Genomic DNA, 21,458 nt, shown 5'->3' with positions numbered 1-21,458 from the left:
GGGGATCGGCGCTCTGTCCCAGTTCAACCAAGAGGGACTCTCTGTCCCTCCCAGGTAAATCCGGGATGCCTTTTGGCCTACACGGAAGGGGGTACTTCTAATGTGTCCATCAGGCAAAACTCCAGTCTCCGGGCCAGGAGAGAAAAACAGAGAACACAGACCAGAACAATGCAAACCAAAACAAAGAGTGCTCACATCACACTTACCAGCCAAGCGGGTTTTCAATGCTGACCTGTCAGGATTCTTGAGGGGACATCCCTGACAATGCACCTTATGTTAGAGTCCTCAAGAAGCCCCATGAAAGATGACCAGTCACGCATGCCATCAGCAAGAGTGTTTTATTAACAAAAAACTGCCAACGAGCTGGGGTGCCACATGGTAACAGCCAGAGGCTCAAGGGCCCCACTTTCAACTGGGTTAGGAGAATTCCAGGGAGGAGAGATTAGTCTGGGGGCTGACTGAGGCAGGGAGATTAGTCTGGGGGCTGATCGATGGGTGGTTCTGGTGGCTAGGGAGGCCACTTTCCTGTAGCAGGGTAGGAAAAACTGTCTTTTGCTATCAGGAGACCGTAGTCATCTGCTGAGCTAGCAGAAGGCTATCAGGTGCTTGTTGAATGGCTGTCCCTGAGTTGTGGTTGTCTGTGAGAACTGTTTGCTCAGCTCCAGCCTCCTCCAGTACACTGAAACTAAGGCCTGGTCCCTGGCAGGGGCTATTAGAAACCTGGCATGGTTCTGGTCTGGCTCCCTGGCCCTCTCAAAAACAAGAAGCCATAGAAGAGAGTCCTTAAAAACTGTGGTAAGGATGCTGAAGTATACCTCCTCATAGTTGATGGCTTCGGGGTAGGGAGTGGATTCAGTTTTCTTTAAGGGGCTGGCCACCTGGAGTTTAACCATGCTCCAATGAGTAATAGGCAACACGAATTGGACTTGGTGGGTTTCTTTGAGGGGAGAGAGGATGCAATGGTGGGAGGGTGGACCTGGAAGGAATGGGAAACCTGTGGGATCAAAGTGTATTGTATGAAATTCCCAAATAATTAATAAAAAAATATTATGTTGGGGAACAAGAAAAGAAAAACGTTGGAGAAGAGAGGAGGCAGAAAGAATTTAAAAGCAGGAGGATGGAGAAGGAGGCTGCAAATGCTCCTTTCAGGAGAGGGAGAAGCATTCTCTGGGGATGTGGCCACTGGTAAATTGTCCATGCACCAGGGGATTGCTCCCTATTCATGCACACATGGGTAGCATATAATAATAATAAAGGTAATAAATACTTTTGTGTTATCCTTAAGAAAGTCCTAGTGTGCTCAAGCATCACAGAGCCCTGGAAATATCAAATACGGGAAATGAACCAGAGACAGAAAAGTAAATAAAGACTGTGGGGCCATTTGTAACAGGGAACTGGAGAGTGAATCTCACAGGTTCGGAAAGCAGAATGTATAGCATGGCCTGCAGGGAGAGGACACAGGCAGGGATGTACAACACACAACTGAACTGTACACTTAAAGTGGCTAAGGTAATAAATGCTGTGTGCTGTTCGCCATTCTCTCTTCCTCCCTCCCTCCCTCTCTCTCTCTTCCTCCCTCCCTCTCTCCCTCTTCCTCTCTCCCTCTCTCCCTCTCTCTTCTTCTCCCTCTCCCTCTCTCTCTCTTTCTTTCCCTCCCTCCCTCTCTCCCTCTCCCTCGCCCTCTCTCTGTCTCTCTCCCTCCCTCTCTCTCCCTCTCCCTCTCTCTCTATCCCTCTTTTCCTCTCCCTCCCTCTCTCTCCCTCTCCCTCCCCCCTCTCTCTCAGCTAAGTAATCCCATAAGCAGATGAAGTTATGAACTTCTGGTACTAATGAAACGCAGAGAAGAGGAAAAGTAGAAGACTTGTGGTCACAAGGTTGCAGACTTATTCCCAAGCGCATCCCCAAAACTTCTGCTATAGCAGCTGGAACAAAAGGTGATAGAGGGCTGAGGGGACGGTTCTGAGGAAAAGAGCCCTGACTGCACAAGCATGAGGACATGAGTTCAAATCCCAGGACTTACATAAAAAGATAGGCATGTCTGTGTCTGCATCTACAATCCCAGCACTGTGGGGGTGGGGACCCGACCATCAGTAGGCTTGCTGCTCATTAGCTTAGCTCCAGTGTCAGTGAGAAGCCTGCCTCAGAGGAATAAAACAAACAAAGAGAGCGATAGAATGGAACACTGGCATCCTTCTCTGGCCTCTGTGGAAGTACACAGACATACACAACTATTCCACTCACTACACGCACAGTTCCTGCTCACACTCATATGTGTACTCACACATATACACACAGAAATGAGGAAAAATTAGGAGTGAAATTGAACCAGCTTTGTGTGTGTGTTTTTCTTTTTCTCTTTTCTTGTTTGGGGAGGGGCTGTCGTCATCATCATCACTATCACTTTTAGCTTGCCTCGGATTTGGGACAGTCCTCAGGTGTCATCTACCTGGCTTGTCTGAGATGGGTCTCTCCTTTGCCTTGCCACTCTTCAGTCAGGCTGGGGGCTGGCAGCTTGCCCCAGAGATCCTCCTCTCACAAACCACAGAAAGTGCTAGACCCACCAATCAAGAGTAAGACCACTACCACAATTCAATTTTGAAGCAAGCATTAATAAATACTGGCCAGGATAATGGACTCTGGCCAGGTCCATTCCAGAGTTCCCAGAAAATGGCAACAAGTCATTTTGAAGAGGCTTAATTAAAAAAAGGCAATCCCATAAGGGCTACCATATTTCCCATCAGGTCCAATTAGGGGCAGACATATATCCAGATGTACTTCCTGCCTGGACACCTCCAGCCTACATCCAGTCATGGGCAAGCATACATCCTGACCTATTTCCTGCCCGCTTGCCTCCTGTCTACAGTGATCAGTACATCTGGTGCGGGCGGGTCACACAAACACTTGTTTAGAGGAATGAAAACCAAACAAGTGGCTTGTTATCTTAAATAAATAGCCTCCAGCATTTCAGGAAGTATCTATCCTCAGGCAAGAAGATTTACAGGTTAGAGGCAATTTTTGTCTCCTGGATCTCTTAGGCACAGTAATTAAAGCTTAAACCATAACTTTGGTTCTCACAGAAGACTGATTTCAGTAATTCTCTTAGTTTACAGGCAAGAGAAGCTGACAGAATGGCAACAGCTTCTCCTTTTGCCTCAGTGCCTCCTTTTTAGATTTTAATTACATCTGTACTTCTTGTAGGTGGGTTGCCCACATGCCTCTGGACAGCCAGTGGAAGTAAAGTCTCCTATGTGGGTCCAGAAACTGAACTTGGAGCAGTAGGCACCTTGTAGTCTTCTGAGTGAGAAGGGCCCCTATAGGCCCAGATGTTGGGATACTTGGCAGAGCTGTTTGGGTAGATTTGGAAGGTGTGGCCTTGCTGGGGGGAAGGTATGTCACTGAGGGATTCCAAAGCCTCATGTCATGTCCAATGTGTTTCTTCTGCCTCCTGAGCCTTGTAAGTACAAGAGCTATGCGCTCTTGGCTTCCGCTCCAGCTGCCACGCCTGCGGCCTCCACTCTATATCATGGACTCTAGTCCCTGGAACTGCAAGCCTTTCTTTTTTAAGTTGCTTTGGTCATGGTGTTTCATCCCCAAAGAAAGAAACCTGTACCTGCTGGGCTGCCCCACAGGCCCCCAATGCCTCTTTCTGTTTTAGAGATTCAGCACACGTGGACATACAGATGAGAAAAACAGAGCTTCTGGAAGATTATCTTCACTACTGACCATCCAACATGCAAAGCTTAGTAGAGTTCTCACCTTAGAAGGAAGAAGAGAGATTATTCTGAAGGAAATCTGAGGGACCATGGCCCTGGAACCCAGATTCATGATGTCCCAAATACAATGATGCATAGTGGTAACTATTTCATGATGTCCCTATAACAAAAAAAGTAATAAAACTAGGTCCTTTACAGGTAATAATGTAGGCAGACATTCCCTGTCCTTACTGCCGGCTCCCAAATAACCAACACAGAGACTTACTATTACTTATAAATGCTCAGTTGATAGCTCAGGTTTGTTACTAGTTAACTCTTACACTTAAATTAATCCAGATTTCTTATCTATGTTTTGCCATGTGGGTCGTGGCTTGTTACCTCGTTTTCTATACTTCCTGTTTCCTCCGTGGCTGTTGTCTCTCTTGACTCCACCCCTCTTCATTCCCGTATTGATTGTCCTATCTAACTTTATCCTGCCTTGCTATAGGCCAATCAGTTGTTTTTTTATTAACCAATGAAAGTAACTCATATTCACAGCGCACAGAAGGATTATTCCACAGCATAATACTATGCCAGCAGAATAGGGAGACGGCTCAGTTGACGCACTTGTGATGTAGTCAAGAAGACCTGAGTTCAGTCCCCAGAACTCATTTTAAAAAGCCAAACATAGCGGTACACACTTGCTATCCCAATGCTGAAAACCAGAGGAAGCATCCTTGGGGGTCGTTGGCCAGCCAGTCTATCCTGTTCAGAATGATCCTGGCCTAGTGAGAGACCCTGCCAAAAAAGATAAGATAGATAACACCTAAGGAAAGACACTTAAAGTTAACCTCTAGCCAACTCACACACATGCACACACACGCACACATGCAAGCACGCACACACACAGAGTCACGCAGGCAAACACACACGCATGCACACACACACACACACACACACACACAGGTACATGCACACTACATTGATGGAAACAGGCAAGCAGATTACAGAAAAGCAAGAAATCTCTGCCTCGGATGTTATCTGATGACATTCTTAGCCTTTTGGTGTTTGGAAACCTGATGTTTGTTTGTACATTTCAAAAGGGATCTTACCTAATAGTTGCAAAGGATGTTAGGTCAAACACTGGTGGGCAATAAATGGCTTTGAATGGGGCTAAAGACGGCCCAGGGCAACTTGTCTCGCAATCACAGTTCTAATCAGTGAGCCTTGGAGAGCCTTTTCAGGGCAGCCCAACTTGTTTCCTAGGACCTTTAGCTCAAGTTACAAAACAAAGCAGTGGATGAACTACAGCCACGGACAAACAGGCCAGTTAGCAGGAACAACGGCCCCGGGCCACACACGGATAGGACGCTGGTTCCTATGTGTGCTTTGGGAGGCAGCGTGGACTTGAAACCATGTTGCCGGACCCTGCTCCCAATAGTTCTGATTCAGTAGCCCTAAGGTGAACTCGGGAATCTCTGTGTCAGATCAAGTCCTGGGGAGCTGCCGAAGCTGCTGGTTTGAGCACTTTCCTTGACAGCAACTGCTCTGGGGGCAGTGGCCTTGGAAAGGGAGTTGCTGTTTGTAAAGCAGTTTCACAGCTTTGAGCTATTGGTTCTCCGGCAGATTTCATCCTCGCTGCACTTTCAGAGCCTTTGGAGAAATTGTCCACATCACCACTCTGTTCATTGACTCAAGAAATCTAAAGCAAGACCCAGGACTGAACGGCTAGCGGTCCTCCTCGGTTATCAAGGGAGAATAATGGATGGTGAATATGAGCCTGGTCACATCTCTTTGATAGTCGTGTCTTGAACTAAGATTTGAGACCATCCTGAGTCATGTCAAGGATAAAGAAGAATTCCAATCCAGCCACTGTGCTAATGTCCAAGAGGCATTGCCATCCTCGAACAACCCACCGTTGGTCCAGCGGGGCCTCTTTGCCCAACAGGTACTCAGACTGAATTCAAATGCTATTTAAAGAGTCACTGGGAGGTCAAAAAACAGGCAAATGCCAACTCTGTGGGCCTGGATGGAGCCTGGCATCTCTAACTAAAACCTGAAGCTTGCAGTCTGTGGGACACACCATGAAAAGCAAGAATTGGCTACCCCCTAATTTCACCCCAGTCACTTGGGGGACCTTTTCCCTGTTTTTGTATTAGTATGTGTTGATTATACAAAATAAGGGAGGAAGAGACTCAGTTAGGAAATATAGTGGCGGTCCCAAAGTTGGACCATGGAAAACCTAGGCAACAGCAAAGAAATAGAAAATTAGGGTGTGAGAGACATTTAAGGTGGCCAAAGATGAGGAAGGCAAGAGAATAGCCAGAGCTTGTCCAGTCACTAGGGACAAGGAGGATGCTTCAGCTAGAGGCCAAATAACAACTAAAATCTGCAGGCTGAAAGCTCATGGAGGCAGAATACCCAACAGTGCATTAACCTGACACACCTGTGCATGGTACAGTGCACCACCTGACACAACTGGGCATGTTGCAGTGTGTAACCCTGACACACCTGTACATGGTACAGTGCATCACCTCACACACCTGTGCATGGTGCAATGCATCACCTGACGTACCTGTGCATGGTGCAGTGCATCACCCTGACACACCTGTGCACGGTGTAGTGCATCACCTGACACACCTGTGCATGGTGCAGTGCATCAGCCTGACACACTTGTGCACGCTGCAGTGTGTCAGCCTGACACACCCATGCGCAGGCAGAGGCAGCTAGAGATGTTTGACAAAAATGAGAGAAAAGATTATAATGGAGAGCTGGCTACGTTTCACAGAGTGAGAACCTGGGAGTTGTTTCCCAGAGCCAGAGGCAAATCCTTGGCGTGGGGCCCCTCAAAGCTTACATGCTCTGAGATCCCTGAAGAGGATATCCAGGAAGTTTCTGCCTCAGATGGGGGCCAGGCAACTAGAATTATCATTTCTAAATGAGTTTCCCTGGGGCCCACATAGGGCACCATCCTGGGTGCCATTGGCCCATCCTGTCCACCTTCCTCTGTGGTCCCCAAACTAAGATAATAAGCCTTCCTAACCCAAAAATCCAAAATCTAAAACTTAGAAGTTTAGACTACCAGTGGAAAATGCCACATGTGACCTCCCATGACAGCTGCAATCAAAACACAGGTGCATGGAAAATAGTGTAGAAAATTGCCTTCTGGCTATGCAAAAAAGGTATACACAAAACATCACTGAATTGAGTGTTTATCTTGGGAACCTTTCCCGAGATACCTCACTGCATCTATGCATATTCCAACATCCTAAATCCAAAGCACTTCTGGTCCCAAGCGTTTTGGATGGGAAAACTTGATGTGTGATGTTGAGCATCTACTATATACCAGACCAGAGAGATACTGAAAAAATAATAATAAACAGTCAAATAAATAAATAATATGGCTAGAGAGGAGCCTCGGTGGGTTAGGCACCAGCTGTGTCAGCCTGAGGACCTGTTAGGATCCCTAGCATCCAGATGAGGAGAGCGAGCAGGTCGCTACAACAAGTGTCTGTCATCCCAGCAATATAGCGCTAACTTACTGGCCAGAGCCAGTGAGAGACCCTGTCTCAAAAATAATGAAGGGGAGAATATCTCCCTCCCCTCTCCATTTAGGATGTAGGTTATAATACCTCAGCGGCCTGGGGGAAAGACAGCCACACTGCCTGCACCCAGAGAAGGAGGCAACTGGTTTCTACTCCCAGTGCACACCATCCCCCTCTAGCCTCTGCCGTCTCTGCTGGAACGTTCAAAAAGAAGCCGTACTGGCATGGTGAGGGTCGATTCACACACTTTCAGCTTTTGTTTCCAAACCTTTAAAGATAGCCCCTAGAAAAAGTACTTCGGTGAAACTCCTGTAATGCAAATGCATGTCCCAAAATAAAAGCAAGACATCGATTTGCGAATTTTGCACCAGTAAATGGTCTATGGGCCTCACTTGCAGAAGGGCTCAGTTTTTAGACTCCTGGAGCGTGTTGCCGCTCCGCATGTTGCGATGCCGCCACCTAGTGACCATACATGAAAGAGCTGCGGAAGCCTGGGCGTCTAAATCACCAGATCTTAGGGTAGGCTGCATCCTGTTAACACCAGCCTGGGCGGTGGCTGTTTTTAGCTGGGTCTCTCCTTCTGTGCCACTTTCATCATGGAAACTGGCTCTCTAGGCCCAAAAAAAGCTGCGGCGTGCTCTGCAAAAGCTGTTTGAGGGCCAATTTTAGCTGCATTTCTTAGAATTTGGGCTCTAAGGAGGAAGGAGGGATGTGCGGTTCCCAGGAAGTTCTGCATCTTCCTTCCGGGGAAGAAGGTGAGATCATCCACTCTTTGGCTGTCAGCTTCTGCAAAGAGAAGAGAACTCTGGAATTTTTCGAGGCGTTCAGAAAGTTTTACCACATTCCGTTAGAATTTTCTCTACTTGGGTCATCACACCTGAACTTTAAAATTAACCTCTCAAGAAAGCTTCGAATTATGACTATGAAGAAATTATGACTTGGAAAAGTTAAGTGGCTTGCTAGCGTCAAAGAGTCGTGATATCACCTCCAGTTAGTGCTCTGAACCCACAACCCAAACAAGGTATCCATCTGGAGTTGAAAGTCCTGTGGCTGAGGAGACTGCGCAGTTGGTAAACTGCCTGGCTTGCACAGCCCTAGGTTCACACATTAACTGGGTGGAGGGCACACAGCCTACCATCTCAGCATACAGAGAAGCGGAGGCAGGAGAATCAGAAATAAAAAAAACAGAGATGGGAGTCCGAACATCGCATGTACTCTTTGAACTCTGCTGCCAGCTCCCTGGGCCGCCTTGGACAAGCCAATTTCTGTGTCTGTTTCCTCTACCGGCAGAATGGGTGAAAGAATCACAGAGCCTGCCTCATAACGTTGTGAAGATTCACGTAGAATTATGAACCCCCATGACTCAGTAGCTCCACTTCTTGGCTTGAGTACCTCCCGAGACTCCCACACTCTCTCTCCTACAGATTCCAGAAGATGGATGGAGTTAGGTTCTATGTGTGCACACACACACACACACACACACACACACACACACACCAGAAAGAGCCTGATGTATCTGGTGTTTGTCAGCAAAGGACTACACCTTACTCCCTGTACTGGTACTCAACACTGTCCTGAGCCTACTCTCCTCCAAGGGAACACCGTTTCTCGGACCACAAGCTGAGAAGGGGCTCTCTAGAGCTGTGACCCATGCCCTATTTCCAGTCACATCGGGGAGACAAACTGCCTTTTCCAGTATAGTAGACACTCCTGAGAGCGAGGCTTTGTCTTATCACTGCACTTCCTGGCACCTGGCCCTTCCTGGCACCTGGCACACAATAGATCTATGCCAATGGAGGAACAGATGCTACCTGCTGCGTGTCAGACCCTCGTGCTAGTCACGAGAAGTGCGAAAACATGAACAAGCCTCAGAAGACACGCTATGAGGCAGACTGACAAGCAGTCAGCCAGAACTGATGGACTAGGGGACCCTGAAGGAGCAGGCATGGGGGTCAGAGAGAGAAACACGAAATCACAAAAGGACCGCAACCTAGCTCCGTGGGGGGCTACCAAACAGCCCCTCGGTCCTGAAGTTTGAGTGTAAAATGTCCCCCATGGGCTCATGTGTTTAAACACTCGATCTCCTGTTGGTGGTATTATTTTCCAGGGTTGTGATGCATCCCCACTCCCTGACTTCAACCCTGAGACTTCACACTCCTGCCCGAGTCTCACCCAGCATGCTGGCCTGTACCCCCTTGGAAGTCCAGATAATCCTTCATTCTTGTCAGACACACCACAGCCATGAGATCTCACCTAAGTGCATCCCACACAGTAGGACTGTACAGGAAGGAGAGAGGGGAGGGGTGGACTCTTGGGGGGGGGGTTGCTGGCCACCCCACATGACCAGCCTGTTGGCCTGGGTGCCACACAGTGCCAAGGTATAATGGTTAGCTCGTCAACGTGACAGGATCTAGAATCCTCTGTGGCAAACCTCTAGGCATGTGGGGGTCAAGTTCTAGATTTGGTTAACTGAGATGTGGGGACCCAAGCCACGCTAACTGTGGGTGGGTGGCACATGTATCAGCTGGGGTCAGCATCCATCCCTCCAGTGCTGGCTACAATGCAATGCTCCACCATCTCCAGCTCCTATAGTCATGATATACCTGCCATGGCTGTTCCAGCCTCAGATGCTCAGTGTGAGCTCACACAAACCTCCTTTCCTTAATTGTTTTAGTGTTTTGTGGAACTGAATGACTGATACAAAGGGCAGAGGCCTTGCCAGATCTCAGTTTCCAACCCTTCCCTTCCCCCGACCCCCAGAAACCTGCCTAAATGGCTCCATCCACGACTCTAGCCTTTGCTATTTTCCTCTAAGGTTGAGTTTCATGCCTTAGGATCTGTAGCAGGAAAAGTCCCAGATGACTCATTTAATCACAGCTAAGTGGCAGGCTCCCCTTTCCCATCACTTTCTTCCCTTGCCTGTGACTGTCACCTGGCTGGGACCTGGTGGCACAGCTGTTCAGTGAAGTTCCTGTAACCCAGTTCTCGGGGGACACTGCTGTCCTGAAAACATCTCCAGGCATTTCTGTTGTCACAGCTGGAAGGTTGAAGGTTGCTAGTGACGTCAAGTAGGTAGGGCAGGGATGCCGCTAAGTGCCCTGAAGTGGCCAGCACACCACCTCCCTGCCCTTCGGTCACCCAGTGTTACCTGGCAGGGAGCGTCAGCAGCACTGCTGCTGAGACCTCACTTACCCCACGATGCACTGGTTCATGAGTAAGTGACTGAGAGAGCCACTGGGCACTGCTGGACCCTTTCAAGCCCTCCTGGATGAAGTCCGATGAACAGAGCATGGATCTGGGTTTTTCTGACTTTATTTCTGCTTTATTACATCCATCTTCCTGTGACTTCAATCAGTTACTCCATCAGTGACCCTGAACCTCAGCCATTCCCTGTTTTGCAGTCTGATTACGTTGGTGTTGACCCAGTGTGTATCAGGTACTATGTGGGGCAATTCCCTGTTTCGCAGTCTGACTACATTGGTGTAGACCCAGTGTGTGTCAGGTGCTATGTGGGTCACTGAGCACAGACTGGCAAATAAGACACAGTGTCTACCTCTAGGAAGGTTTAGTATACAGGAGCAGGCAAAATTCGTTCCTCTGGTGTAACTGGACATAGGACACTAGGTGATACAGCTCTGGAAAGCCATTTCTCGTTGTATGGTCTGTGACACGTGTTTCTGCAGGACAGCTTCAGAAAAGCAAGAGACAATGTGGCTGCTCTGCCATTGACTAACATGGTAGCTGTGAAACACTAGAAAGCCAAACAGGGGCCATTCATTCAAGAGGAGACAGCTTAACTGTCCCTTGAAGAGAATGGAGACAGCCAGGAATAGACAAGCAATATGCCTCATGATGGAAAGGATGGGCAGGTGTTTAACAGAGAAACAAACACCAGTGAGAGTGTCAAATCCCAAACAGTGATAGCAGATGTCACAGTGGGAGCCAAGACCTCATTAAAGGCCTAGTGTGAGCTCAGGGACCCTGTGGGGCAGCTGGTTCTAAGCTCATGCCAGCTCCATGAAACACACAGTTATCATCATGCGGATTGTGGAGGAGGAAAGCCGGCTTTCTCATTAAATGGTCAGAGTGTCACAACTGAGAAGCTGCAGCAGAACGGGCATCAAATGTATGGCACCAGACTTCAGAACTATGTGCTCAACAGCTCCTCCTCTTAGTCTAAGGAAAGCATTTAGAAGTCAAGAAGGAATAGGTGATCAGGAGTTCAAAGCACCAGCAGAGACGATAACTTCTCAGAAGAAAGGAGGCAGACTCCAGAAACAACCAAATGCCAAGCTGTCTGCCCCATCCTTGCCTCTGTGGAACTGAGAAGGGACATTGGATTGCTTTGTGACTAACCTCAGCTGATAGCTCACGGGACAGAGAAGGAGTTTGAGGCATGTTGCAATCAATTAGTAATGTCTGCATGGGAAATAATGGCACACTTAAGCCTAGGCTTGCATATCTGCTGTGACCAATAGGGAGTCACTGAAAGTATCTAAATAGGTTGTTTCTTCTTCCTATTATAACAGAGTACTACTGAGAGGATAATTTGTAAATAATAGAAGTTCGTTTAGATCACAGTTCCGAGTCTTGCACTGTGCCTAGCAAGGGCCTTTGTGCTGTGTGAGCCCTTGGAAGGATGCAGAAGTGCATCAGAGAAAACAATGGGGCTAACTCATCTTTTCATCAGATCCACACTCTAGTGATAATTAATACTCTAGCTCCATTCACCAGGGCAGAGACCTTCCGGCCCTAATCAATCACTTCTTAAAGTTCCCACTTCTTACTGTTGTTACAATGGCAATTCGATTTCAATAGGAGCACCAGGAAGATGGCCTGGTGAGCAAAATGCTCACCACACAAGCATGAGGATCTTAATTCAAATCCCCAGGGCCCACATAGTGATGTGGAATTCCCTTCTGTGTGTTGTGAATATGTTTTATTACCATTGGTTAATAAAGAAGCTACTTTGGCCTATGGCAGGGCAGAATATAGCTAGGTGGAAAAACTAAACTGAATGCAGGGAGAAAGAAGGCAGAGTCAGCCAGACACCATGTAGCCGCCCAAGAAGCAAGATCTGTGGTAACAAACCATGGGCCTCGTGGTAAAATATAAAAAAATAAAAATGGGTTAATTTAAGATGTAAGAGTTAGCTAATAAAAAGCCTGAACTAATAGGCCGAAGAGTATGTAATTAATATTAAGCCTTGGGGTGGTTATGTCATAAGTGGCTTTGGGAACAGGTGGGTGGAGAAAACCTGGTCCAGGGGCACAAACAGGATGGAGAATATTTCTAGCTACAAGATGGGGCCAAACAAACAGTGCTCCCATAGCAAGATGGGAGTCTCAGGTGGGAGAATTCCTGGAAGACCACACAGCAGGAATAAGAAACCCTGTCTCAAACAAGGTAGAAATCAAGGACCACTCTTGATTCTATGATTGATAGAACTGACTGATAGAAATGATGGAATCTGATTGTCACATTGATACACACAAACACATAGGAATGTATGAGGGCACAAACGCACACACAAAGACACATAGATGCACAGAGAAACATGAGAACACAGGGCATACAATCAAGGTTGTCCTCTGACCTTCACAAGCTCACCATGTGCGGAAACACACACACACGGGGGGGGGGGGAGATCTTGTTTAAATTCAAGATTAGTTTTTGAAGGAGACATGCAAGCCACAGGAATGTACCTGAGCAGAGTGCAGGCTGTCGATGCCCACTCACAGCACAAGCAGATCTGGGCTCTGTGGGAGGAAGCATTGCTTTCTAAATGTGAGCCCTGAGTGGTGGCCTGTTTTATCAGGCAGACTTCCTAAAATATTGTCACAGCTCTCACCACTTGCTCAGTGGCCGTTCAACCTCATTTAGGATCCATGAAATCCATCAATGATCTTTCCCTGCCAAGCTAGCATTCCTAATTTTTTTTAGTTAGGATTTGGTTCTGATATAATATGGATTTATTAGTGAATAATTAAGTAAATCAAAAAAGTGGACTCTGCTCAAGAAAGAACTAAAATACACACACGGTATATTTACAAATCAAAAACATATATACTTGTACAAATACATAGACATAAGTTCTAATGCGTGCTCACAAGCGTGCACACATGTATGTGCACTACACACATGCATGCACAGAGGTACAAGTGTATAAATTCATAGCACTTGCATACATATGACTATATATATGTAAAGATAATACATATATATACACAAAAACTTGAATATGCACAAGGATATATGCACATTGATACACACACACATAGGAACGCATGAAGGCACAAATGCACACCGAAACACATAAGCACATACAGCATACACACAGACCTACAGAAATACTGGTACACAAGAACACTTTTAGACACTCATGCACGCGAGCACACAGGGACACATACAGACATGTATATTCACTAACTCACAGACACACAGGCATATATACACATAGACCAACAGACATACGGGGACACATACAGACATATGCACAGAGCTGGCAAGGACAGCCTGAGTGGTACCATTTACTTATTAACCAGTAGCAAATTTGCCTTCTAAACAAGTTATTTGCTCTGCAGACAAATAACTTCTCTGTGCCTGTTTTCTCCTGGCAAATAATGAAAATTAAACTATAGTCTGCAAGAAGCTGTTACCACAGTTACCCGCAAATTCTGAGTGCTCGGCAAATGCTGGATGATATTAAAACATCCGTGTAGGGGCCAGCAAGATGGCGTGGAAGGTAAAGCACTCACTGCAGCTGATTGACTGCCTAAGTTTAATCCCCAGAATCCACGCAAAGATAGAAGGAGAACTGACCCCACAGAGCTGTCCTTGAGCCTCCTCCACACTCGTGCCATGGCACACACGGACTCACACTCTCACACGGAAATGCACATACGGACACTCGCAGAATAATAATGCAGTTTTAAATATAAATATTTTACATAAACAGGCACACAGACACAAAAAGACATATGTACACAGGCATGAAGAAACATGTAAACACACAAGGACACACAGGGAAAAATGCAAGCATGCTCACATACAGAGACAAGAGCCACAGACATACAGACACACGGGCATGATCATTGCAGGAGCTGCTGAGGACAAAAGAGCCAAGCTTGTAACTCCTGGCAAAAGGACGTCACACGTCACACACATGGATTCTTCTTCACTGTGGCCAGGCTCTCGAGATCAATCACTAAATGTATTCTCAGTACCACCTCCTCCCACCTGCAGGGCTGACACTGGCTTCTCCGTCACCATGGAGACAGTGGGGCTCCAGCGCTTGCCATTCAAGAATGCCAGGATGATGTGGATACTTTCCACACAGGTGCCCCTACCTCTGCTGGGGTTGAATGAACTCCTGACATAGAGAATTTGGGCTGACTTCACTGCCTGGCAAGAGTTTCCCACCTTCTAACTCCTGATCTGGTCCTGCCCACGGGGAGGAGAATCGGTGCCCCAAAGGAGTCTCTACAGCCTGGCTTCACTTTGTGCCCTGCACACCCGGAGCTCAGCTCCCCCTCCTGCTCTGAGCCAATGCAGCAATTTAGACTGTGTAGCAGGACTCAAGAATAAAGTCCTGGGTGATAACATGGTGTTTCTGCATGAGCTCTGAGACTCAGAAAAAGTTAAGTAACTGGACAAAGCTCACACAGCAGAGCAAAGAGGTGTGTGTGTGTGTGTGTGTGTGTGTGCGTGTGCGTGTGCGTGTGTGTGTGCGTGTGCGTGTGTGTGTGTACATGCGTGCGTGCACATGCACATGTGAGTGTCCGTGTGCTCTTGGGTGCATGTATGTATGTGTGCATATGTACATATGGGTCAGAGGGTGACATCAGACATCTCCCTCGGTCACTTTGCACCTTATTTTCCAAGACAGGGTCTCTCACTGAACCTGGTACTCACTGATAGGCTGGATCAGCTGATCAGGCTCCCGGGATCCTTCCGTCCCTGCCTCCCAGGCATGGTGGTCACAGAGCAGGCCCCCAAGCTTGGCTTCTCCCATAGGTGCTGGGGATCCAACCTCAGCTCCTTGTGCTCATATTGCAGATGTTTTACAGACTGAGCCATTCACCTAGTGAGCTGGGATTTGAACCCAAGTCTGACCCAGAGGCCCTGGACCCCTAAAACTAGGGATGCAGCTCAATGGTCCAGTGTTCTGCTGAGAACTTTCTATGGCAGACATTTCCACACTGTGAACCTCCCTCCTGTAACTGGGCAGGTGATGGTTTGAATAGCACGCAGGCCCTCCACTCTATGTTTGCTTCCTTCCATCTCTCCTTCTATACTCTCTAAGTTGCTTGTGTTTCACTGTCTCTTCCTGGCCGGGGCTAAAATAACAAGTCTCCACAAACCACAAACTTCAACAACAGAAATGTCTCTCATGCTTCCATAGGCCACAGCTCAAGGCACCAGGACCGGGTTCTGTAGGGGCTGTGGGAAGAGGCTGTTCTGTGCCTCCATCCTGACCCCTGGTGGTTTCTGACCATCTTGCTGCTCCTTGACTTAGCCAAGAAGTGCCCCACCTTCACCTTCTCTACACATTGCTTTCTGTGCAGTTGGGTCTCTGCCAAACTCTGTTTTATATAAAGAGGCCCATGGGAATGGTAAAGTGCTGGCAGGCCTAGTCTGTCCCAGAGGCTCTGAGGGAGAACCTGTTTCCTGCTGTAGCCATCCTGACGGGAGAGACAGCTCTCCACAGAGAAGCGATGGTGCCTCTCCCAGAAGCTATCTAACAGACCCACAAAGAACTAGATTTCCCCAGAAACACCAAACAGGGAAGGCTGGAGACCCAATGTCAGCCAGGGGAGGAACTTTCCTCCCAGGGAGAGATTTCACAGTTCTGACGAGAGATGCAAACAAGACAAGGTTGGTGGATGCCCAGAGGAGATTAGTAGAGAATCCTCGTTGTGTGACTGCGAAGCTTTCTAGAGACAGTTAGATAAATCATGGGGGCTCTGACTTGCTCAGCGGTTTAAGCCATCAGTGGTTTCAAACTTCAAATAGACTAGCAGGAGGCCACACAACGCACAAAGGCGGGGCCTGATTGAAGAACGTCAGCCACTGCATACAGGTCTTTGGTCCTTGTGGCGCTCTCCTGCCCTGGCACCTTCTTACAATGGCTCTGTTCTTCTTCCTACATGCCGTGAAGTGAGGTGCTTCCCTCTCCCCTTCCAGTCCACCATGATGTGAGATGCTCCATCCTTCCTCAGCTTCCTATTTGTTACAATACTACGGCTCTGACACAAGCTAACACTACCATGATGCTTGCCTAAGAACACGAGTCCACGTGACCATGGACTGAATCCTCTGAGACCAAGGTAAATCTTTCTTCCCTTAACTTTTTTTCTCAAGTATTTTAGTCATAGAAAGAAAGGAAAGGAAGGAAAGGAGGGAGAGAGGGAGGGAAGGAGGGAGGGAGGGAGGGAGGGAGGGAGGGAGGGAGGGAGGGAGGGAGAGAGAGAGAGAAACAAAGAGCTAAAGTGTTACATAGCCAGAGACTGAAAGTGCCATTCTGCCCTCTGTGAGTACCACCGCCTGTGACCCATCGCCCCAGTTCTTGGCAAATGTTAAAGGTCTTCTTCAGATTGTAGTTCAAGGAGTGCTCTCTTGGGGATACCTGGGGAAAAGCCCAAGTGACAGCAGAAAGAAATCCCTTTCAGCCCCCAAATCAGGTACTCAGCTGTTGAAGCTATACAGTAGCTAGGTTTTCAACCTGTGAGTCTCGACCTCTTTGGGAGTCCAATGACCCTTATACAAGAGTTACCTAAAACCACCAGAAAACACAGATATTTACATTAAGATTCATAACAGTAGCAAAATTACAGTTACGAAGTAGCAACAAAATGATTTTATGGCTGAAGGTCAGCACAGCATGAGGAACTGCATTAAAGGGCCGCAGCATTAGGAAGGTTGAGAACCACTGCTTTAGACACAGGTTGATGGTCAGGGTGAAATAGCTTGTGGCCAGGGTGTAACCTCCTAAGAACAAGAAATAGATTCCTCCCTCTCCCTTCTCTCCCACTTTCCTTCTTTCCCTCTCTCCCCTTGCCTTTCTCTCTCCCCTCACCTCTCCTCTCTCTCCCCTCACCTCTCCTCTCTCTCCCCTCACCTCTCCTCTCTCTCCCCTCACCTCTCCTTTCTCTTCCCTCTCCCTCCCCCTTCGCTCTCTCATCCCATCTCTTTCCCTACCCATTTTCTGCCAGCAGTTTTCCGGCAAGGTATAGCATATTGCAAGCAATTGGGAGGTGTATCACCAGGTGATCCGTTGCTAATAATAAAGTGTTGAATGCTACAGATACATGTACAAGTAGGCTCAAGGTTATTCTCATAAATATTGCTTTCACTCACTGAATTCTGATGAGGTTTCTCCAGAGGGAAAGCAACGAAGGGAGGGCACAGCAACCAAAGAGGAGAGGAGGTGTGCTTACCAGGGATGACAGGACTCTGGGGCCCCTTCTCTGTGCCTGGTGCTCTGTGAGATATCTGAAGGTATGTGTCACCTCTTTCTGGGCACTAGACACAGGTGCATCCTTCCAGGCCTAAAGACTAGAAGGAGAAATGCAAATTAGAAGGTGGGGTTGCCGTTCATCATTCAATTGGCAGTTCATGCTGAGTTTGCTCCAACAGATATTATCAAGACAGCAAAGATGTGTACCGGCGGGTACCGGCGGGTACCGGTGGTCGGAGGGGTTTGGAAATAACCAAAATAGTCCCTTTATAATAAATCAGTTTTAATAAAAGGGGAAATAAGGGAACTTACAGAACCAAGGGTCCAGCGGAGCAGAAGGTAACGTGGGGGATAGCAAACGGGCTCCTCCCGGCCCCGATCCTTTTTTAAGGCTATCCTACTCCCCTGGGGCAGCCACGCCCCTGAACGCAGGGATTGGGCCAGCTGCCCCAACAAAGATGCCTCCCAGAAGTTGTTGGAAGTAATGTAATTGTCATGGGTGAGGATGCCATGACTTTCCTGACCTCAGTTCTAATGTACTCCTCCTTGTCCACCAGTGGGTGAAGGGCACTCCTCTGCAGAAAGGATGCTTGAATAAAAATCCCGCTTCCTCTCTTCCTGCATATATTAATTTGGCAGTTTTAGAAACTTTATATGTCCCCATTTCCTCTTCTTCAAAGTGGAGATGATAATTAACGGCACTACCCCACAAGAATTGCACACAGCCAGGCATGTGGCACACATCTCTAATCCTAGCACTAAGGAGGCAGAGGTAGAAGGATTGCCACAAGTCCAAGACCAACCTGATGGAGGACTTTCATTGTTTAATTAATAAAGAAACTGCTTGGCCCAATAGGTCAGAACATTGGTGGGTGGAGTAGACAGAACAGGATGCTGGGAGAGAGAAGGCAGACGCTTGAGGCAGTCGCCATAGTCAGTCACCATGCTTCTCCTCTCCAAGACAGACACAGGTTAAGATCTCTCCTGGTAAGCGACCACCTTGTGGTGCTACACAGATTACTAAATATGGGTTAAAGTAAGATGTGAGAATTAACCAATAAGAGGCTGAAACTAATGGGACAGGCAGTGTTTAAATGAATACAGTTTCCATGTAATTATTTCAGGTGTAAAGCTAGTCGGCGGCCAGGAGCTGGGAAGCGGCCTGCAGCTCCATCTACACCAACCTGCTCTACATAATGAGTTTCAAGCAAGTCAATATTGCATAGTAAGTCCTTGCTTTTAAAAAAATGCACACGGCCAGGCGGTGGTGGCCCACACCTTTAGTCCCTGCACTCGAGAGGCAGAGGCAGGCGGATCTCTATGAGTTCCAGGCCAGCCAGCACTGTTTCACAGAGAAACCTTGCCTCAAGAAAGGAAGGAAGGAAGAAAGGAAGGAGGGAGGGAGGGAGGGAGGGAGGGAGGGAGGGAGGGAGGGAGGAAGAGAGAGAGAGAGAAAGAAAGAAAGAAAGAAAGAAAGAAAGAAAGAAAGAAAGAAAGAAAGAAAGAAAGCCTGCACACAAAGCCCGAACACAGTGCTGAAATAAAGGGGGGATAACTGCAGGACAGCCACCTTCAGCACTAAAATCACCACCATCATTACTGCCACCATCACCATCTTCATCACCACCATCATTGGCATCATCATCATCACAAATATCTTCATCACCACCTTCATTACCATTATCATCACAATCTTTACCATATTATCACTATGACCTTCATAATCATCATCATCATTGGACTCGTATTCGCCATCAGCACTATCCCCATCATTTTCATCTCTATTAACATCATCATAACCATTATCATCATCACCGCCATCTCTGGCAACATCTTCCGTCATCACATCACATCTTAACTATTATCATCGCTATTATTATTGTTTGTATCACTACTATTTCAGCTGCATTGACAGAGTCTCCTTTTTTTCTGTGTAATATATGTCAGTGTGCCAAGATCTGGTATTTCTCTGCCTGACACTACTCTGCTATAGATAGAGATGTGGGACGTTTTTGCTCTGCTGTTCATGTGGAGAAGGCAGGTGTCACTGATAGTTGCATTCACACCGATCAGGCACTCACCCTGTTATTTTTAAGCTGGAATGTCTGGATGTTCTGTGTGTGGTAAGGCCATGTGTAGATTTACTCCTCGCAGTCTCTGCAGATCTAGCATGCTTAGGTTGGCTGCATATGCTTGACGGATGTTGCCGCCATATGCAGTAAGACAGTCTCAGAAGAGATTGGAAAAGACTTTAGATATTACTAGAGGTTACTTTGATAACCACTGCCCTGGGCATGAGGGTCTCCCCCATGCAAGATACTCAATCAAGAGTCATGAGCAATCAGAGCAAGTGATCACTCTACATACAAGCCAAGGTGATCGCTACACCAAAACCACTCACTTATATCCTAAGAGCAGAAGTACTGAGGACCATGGAGTCAAGTCAGGGGTCTGGATTCAAGTGTTGGCTCCTTCACTGACTGGTCCTGCAGCCCATACACGATACTGAGGCCTCCGAACCTCCACTTGCTCAATTGTAAAGTAGGGCTAATCACAGACCCCGAGTACATGGTGGTGAGGCTTAAAGTGAGCAGATGAATGGAAAGTGCTTTAAAATCACACTTGGCCTACATAAGTACTCGATAAACCTTCGCGATTATTGTTATTGCACCTGCCACCACCTCTAGCATGTATTTAAGTATTTTTCAGATCTACACACTCTGAAAGAGTTTAAATGTGTTTATTGTAAAAGTAAATCACTCCCCTAATTGGAAAGTTGGCCCCATGAGCCATAGATAGCAGATGGGCGCAAACGTGAGTGCACAGCTGACACCAGGGAGAAACGGCACATGCCCCGGGGGACGTGCGCACCCTCTGGACACTCACTGCTGGCCCTGCTAGCAGAGCCACACAGGAGGAAATGGGCTCAAACAGGTTTCAGAACCACAACCCAGGTCCAACTACATCATCTTGGGCTTCAAGTTGTTAAGAAAGGAGTATTTGGCCTTTCGGTAGGCATGTGTCTAAGCTGTCTCTACAGGTTAGCGTTGAAAACAGAGTTGTGGTAAGGGTAGAATTAAACTTGGGGTTAGGATTAGGAGCGGGGTGACAGTGAGAACCAGGGTTAGCAATTGGATTTAGATTAGAATTAAGTTTTGGGTAAAGCTTCAAGCAGGGCTAGATTTCAGGTTGGGACTAAACTTAGAACCAAGTTAAGATTTAGGGTTAGATGAGGGTTAAGGTTAGGAACAGGGTAAAATATGGGTGAGAGTTGGGTTAGGGACTGGGGTCAGGGTTAGTGTTGGAAGTAGGGTTACAGTTGAGATTAAGATGAGGGTTATGTGTTGGGGTTAGGATGAGAGTGTGGGTTAGGGTAAAGAATGTGGGCTAATGTAAAAGTCAGGGTGAAGATTCCTAACAGACTGCCATCAGGCTGGTGCTAGACTCTGAATTCCTCACACTTATTTGGGACCTTAGCGGCCGTCTCTCCCCATCTCTGACCCTCGGCTGACCTCTCTAGTCAGTGACCATCAGAATGATCAAGTCTCAGAGCTGCTAAGTACATCCAATAGAACAAAAACAAGAATATCAAAGCACAAGGAAGGCTCCTGCTCCCATCTTGTCCTTTCCCAACACCAAGACTTACTTGTGACAGTCTTCTGCCCTCAAGAGGAAACAGGCGTCCCTCTGTACTGTGCCCATACAGACTGTAGAATCCTAAAGTTCATGCTGATCTTCCGTGATGAAAGATACTAGGACTTC

The sequence above is a fragment of the Arvicola amphibius genome, chromosome 4 (genome assembly GCF_903992535.2).
Source record: "Arvicola amphibius chromosome 4, mArvAmp1.2, whole genome shotgun sequence".
Classification (NCBI taxonomy): domain Eukaryota; kingdom Metazoa; phylum Chordata; class Mammalia; order Rodentia; family Cricetidae; genus Arvicola; species Arvicola amphibius.
This window is presented reverse-complemented; position numbering follows the sequence as displayed.